This window comes from Somniosus microcephalus, chromosome 10 (assembly GCF_052327205.1).
Source record: "Somniosus microcephalus isolate GS21.2 chromosome 10, FLI_Smic_1.0, whole genome shotgun sequence".
Taxonomy (NCBI): domain Eukaryota; kingdom Metazoa; phylum Chordata; class Chondrichthyes; order Squaliformes; family Somniosidae; genus Somniosus; species Somniosus microcephalus.
In genome coordinates this window covers 111,465,883-111,471,068 of record NC_140996.1, presented here as the reverse complement: position 1 = coordinate 111,471,068, position 5,186 = coordinate 111,465,883, and the positions used below count along the sequence as shown (strand labels likewise).

The following is a 5,186-nucleotide window of genomic DNA, read 5'->3' as shown; positions in this document are numbered from 1 at the left end:
AGATTCAGTCTCTGCGGAAAACAGTTCACAGATTCAATCTCTGTGGTGTAGTCGGTTCACGTTGCTGGAGTGACTCATTCAATAGTCCTTCCATGGATTTAACAGTTTGAACTTCCGAACTGAATTGGCTCCGTTCGGAGGAACCACGTGTGTGATCTGGTAGAGGTAATAATGGTTCAGATGGGTCATCTTCTGTTTTGACTTTTCCTTTTCTGCTTCTTGGAGACTCTCTGGGCTCCACTGTCAGCTGCCAGCTGCATGCGCAGTTCCTCCTTCTCTTCCTCCTTTTTCCGTAGTAGAGCCACCTTCTCCCGATGTTCCGTAGACTTTCGGTGCTCCTCCATGATTTCTGTATGGTGGGAGTCGAAGTTACAAGTTGGGCAGGACAGGACATAGTAATATTCGGTGTCGTCCTGATCTAGGCCAGCGAGAGGGTCTTCTATTTCCTCCATACCCAGCTGGGCGTTAGCCAGCTTTTGTTCCAAGTCCAGACATCTTTCCTGAAGAGACTTCTTCATGCGTACCTCTTCATCCAGCTTTTTCTGGGCTTTCAGCAAGTCGTTTACTAATGACCTCATTTGAGATTTTACTACTTCAACTTCTTTTGGAGATTGATTGATCGGACTATTCAATCCCTCTACCGGAGCAGCTGTTTCAGCGGTCTGTTGTTCTACGTTGACGTGAGTCAGCGTACTTTTGGCATCCAAGGGCTGCTCTGTTGCAGTCATCTCAGTCTGTGTTGCCACCTCAGCTCTTCCAATAACCTTTGAGAGCTCCGAACCCCTTTCGTTTGAATATTGAAGTTCGTGTTCAAGTTTTTCCCATTTCAGAGTCCTGTCTTTCAGCATATGCAGGAGTTGGCTGACCGTTAACTCCGCTGACATCAGACGTTTTGTGTGCTCCTGCTCCATTTTCTCCATCAGCTGCTTCTGTTGTCTTTCCAGATTCTCCAACTCTATATCAAAGAACTCTTTCGTTGCATTCAACTCTTGCTCAAAACGGTGAAGCATTTGTTCTAATTGCTGTTGTAGTTTGAAATGGAGTTGAGTTCGAGCCCGGTGTCCCTCAGAAATGGGCACATCAGTAGACTTGCCAGACTCAGAATCCACAGTTAAACTATGTTGTTGTTGCTCAGTGGAATTCTGTGCTGAAACTTTGTCTTTTGCACCTGAGTTGGGCTTACCATCATCCGTTCCAGAGTCTGGGCCGACTATCTTCACCGAGTTCTCACTCGTTATTGTTTGTAGGAAATGCCAGTCCATATTCATTTTCCTAATCCACTCCCGTCCTAGTAGTGGAGAACCTCCTTCAGATATCACATATAAGTCCATTATTTGACTGTCTTCGCCCTTGTGGACCACTGCAACCTCTATTTTCCCGATGGGGTACACTCTTTGCCCCGTGTATGTTTTCAATATAATTCCCGTATCCTGTAGGGGAATATGTTGGAATAACTTTCCGTAATCTTTCTTATTTATGACCGTCAATGCCGATCCAGTGTCCAATTCCAGTTTTACTTGGACTCCTTCTATCTGAAGAGTGACCCAAATTGTCTGGAGGTCTGCACCCTTACCAGCGTTGAGTACTCTTAAGCTAGCCAGTTCATTACAGCTTAAGCTAGCCAGTTCATTACTGCTAGCGTCTGAATCGGACTCCTGTTCGGTCACCTTGTGTACCTTTGCGTATTTTCCTTGCGGTGACTTCTTGTTGCTGGTCTTCTTCCCTGACCTGCATACTCTAGCTATATGTCCAAGCCTACCACAAGTTCTACATTCTTGGTTTTTAAACCAACACTGGTTCTGATCATGCGTTGTCTTTCCACAACGATAACATTTGCCAGAACTCACACCCAATTTGTGTGCACTGAGCTCCGGTGACCGTAGCTGCATTACTGCCGTGCCTCTCGCTGTGGCTTCGTGTGTTGCTGCCATAGTGACCGCCTTCTCAAGCGTCAGCTCATTCTCCTCGAGCAGTCGCTTTTGTGTATCCTGTTTAAATAAACCACACACAAATTTGTCTCGTAGTGCATCTGTCAGTCCCATTCCAAACTGGCAATATTTCGCTAATTTACGCAATTCCAGCAAATATTCAGCATTGCTTTCATGCTGTAGCTGCCTTCTGTCATAAAATTTAAATCGTTCCGCTAGCATCAGCGGCGTGGGGTTTAGATGATCTTTCAGGACAGTAACAATCTCATCGAACGTCTTATCCGCCGGTTCATCTGGTGATAACAGGTGTTTCAATTGCCCGTATGTCTTCGCACCCATTAAATTTAATAATGTTAGAGCTTTATCTTGGTCACGAATTTTATTGGCCTTACAATAATTTTTTACTCTTTCAACATATATGGCCCAATCTTCGAGGTCACTATCAAAGGTGCTAATATTCCCGTGTTTAGGCATTGTAGATTTGCAATTTCTCAGATTTTCTTTTCTTTACTTGTTATCAAAGATGGCAGCTTCCCGCTCTTGCCGTCGTCCTCCGCCCACAAAATGGCGGTTTTCCTGCGCTTGGCGGTCTTCACCCGTCCCCCGACGCCGTCTCCCTTCAGCCCCCGAGTGCGGCCCTTATCTTCGCCGCGATCGCCCAAGTGCGGCCCTTATCAGCGGATGCGATCGCTGGATCGCGAAGTGGCTCCCGACCGAAGCGGCTCTTGCTCGCTCCCTCCCGGGCTCTGCTTACCCACTCGCGCGTTTCACCGCGGCTCTTATCAGGGATTGCGATCGCCCTTATCTTCTCCAACTTCCCCAGCCCTGTCTTTGCAGCCAATGCTGCACGGCTTACCCCACCACCTAGGTTGAACAAGGAAACTGCAGAAAGACCTCTGTCAGTCGCTGGAAGCTGTCAGGATGGCTGCTGCACTCCAGTGCTCAGTCGCTGATGGAGGCTTCAGAGTCCTAAAGCCTGTCGCTTCTAGTGGGGTGGTGATGTTTGAAACCTCTCTTCAACTGCCGCAGGGTAAGAACCTGACTCATCGCCAGTGTTAAGTATAACTCAAACAGGTCTTTACTGGTTGGAGGTAGGGACTGCACGTAGGTCTTTACTTCATGCCCACAGGCGGGAACTGAGGGGAGATCAGTACCCACAGTACTATTTATACCCCTATGGCCAGGAGTGGTACTGCGTATCACTACGCCCTACAAGTAGTGCAGTCCTGTCCATAGGTTCAAAGTAGCACACATATTACATACACAACACATTTACACTACCGATAATACAGTAAGCCTTAAAATCTAAAGCCTCAGTCCACCACATCATTGTAACAGTTTCATTTCCCCGATTATATTACAGGTTTTCTGATAAGTACTGAAAGTTTTATGCTGCAAATGTGCTGCATTATGAACTGAAATTAGACTGCCCATTTTGCTTCCGGGGTTGAATTCAAATCCGAGTCCCAAGTGGAAAGGCAGTGATCTGATCCACTAAGCTACCTAGTTTCTAGCTAAAGAATCAGAACTTGGTAGCTTACATATACTTTTTTTTCTTCTTATAATAATCAAATGAAAACTGCTAATCTGTCTTGCTATATGTAACAATGAGTCATAGGTCACTGAAAGGTCAGTTATTATGAAGTGTCTTTTTTCACTGGTCACATGGCTACCTATTGTCGCGTCATCTCTAGTTGCAATTACAGTTTGTGCTTGCTTGTCCAGAAGAGGCAAGTTATCCACTGTAAGACTTGTTGTTCAAAGTGAAGATTCACTGCTCATCAAACGATGGACATTACCGATGTAATCATAGATAATGGTTCTGGGCTCTGCAAATCCGGGTTAGTTGGTGGTAGCTTTCCAACATCGGTACTACCATCCATTGTAGGTACCTTCAACGTCAAGGAGAACATGGGTGAAGCATCCCAAACAGAAATTTATTTTGGAAAAAAGGCTCAAGCTAAAAGAGGCAGTGTGTCCTTAAAGTACCCTATTGAACGTGGCATAATAACCTCGTGGGAGCATTTGGAGAAGCTCTGGAATCACGTTTATGCATATGAACTACATATCAAATCAGAAGAGAGGCCAGTTTTGATGACTGCTGCTCCATTGACTTCTTTCATGAACAGAGGAAAGATGGCAGAAATCATGTTTGAACGTTTTAATGTGCCAGCTATGTATGTGGCTATTCCTGCAACTTTGGCACTCTATGCATCAGGACGCACCACGGGAATAGTCCTAGACAGTGGCTTTGGATTAACTGACGCTGTACCCATCTATGAAGGCTACTACCTGCCCGATGCCACCAAAAGACTTAAACTGGCTGGCAATGATATCACTGAAAATATCAGGAGACTCCTAATGGAAAGTGGACACAATATCCCAAATACAATCAATAAGGAGACCTTTGAGAACATCAAGGAAACATTGTGCTATGTTGCTCTCGATCCTAAGCTGGAGAACAAAACTCATACGGATGACATTCAACAGGAGTATACACTCCCTGATGGGAGTCTGATCACAATCCAAAAGGAACTCTACAAAGCGCCAGAACTACTCTTCACAACAACCAACGTAGGTTTGGAGGAACCTGGAATTCATAAATTGATCTACAACAGTATTTCAAAATGTGATAGAAGCTTGAGGAAAGATCTATCTAGCAACATATTACTATCTGGTGGTTCCACTCTATTCCTAGGTCTGGAAGAAAGATTGCTGAAGGAGATTAAGTCCCAAGTTCCCAGTGGATTACCAGTCAAAGTCATTGCACCACCAAACAGGAAATATTCTGTTTGGATGGGTGCTTCAATTTTATCTAGCTTGACAGCATTTGAGGCTATGCGGGTCACTAGTAATGATTACAGAGACCATGGGCCAGCTATCATTAACAAAAGGTGTTTTTAGGAATTAATTATGTGAACTGTTTGATTAAATTTTGACTGCACAAGATCAAATACTTCAATAAATAGTCCAAAACCCACACCAATTTTGTTCGATGGTCAAACTTAAGGAATTGAGTTTACTTATAAACACAATCAGACTGTTCTTGTAGTTTACAAAGTGTCAGGAGGTCCAACAGCCCCAGCCCAAAGGACTTTGCAAACCAGATTTGATGCCGCACTGGATTTACACTCCATGTGGTGTTAAACCGAATCAGTGCAAGACTGCCCTTTCCAGAGAGTTTACCTCCACATCCCTCTAGAATTAGATCTGCCCTTGACTCCAGATTACACTGCCAGTTTACCATCAGCGTGAAGT

At 44.8% G+C, this 5,186-nt stretch overlaps 1 pseudogene; it reads left to right on the top strand.

The window, feature by feature from the left end:
• The first annotated feature begins 3,639 nt into the window (after positions 1-3,639).
• Positions 3,640-4,908, top strand: LOC147111627 (actin, cytoplasmic pseudogene; annotated as a pseudogene).
• Positions 4,909-5,186: the final 278 nt, after the last annotated feature.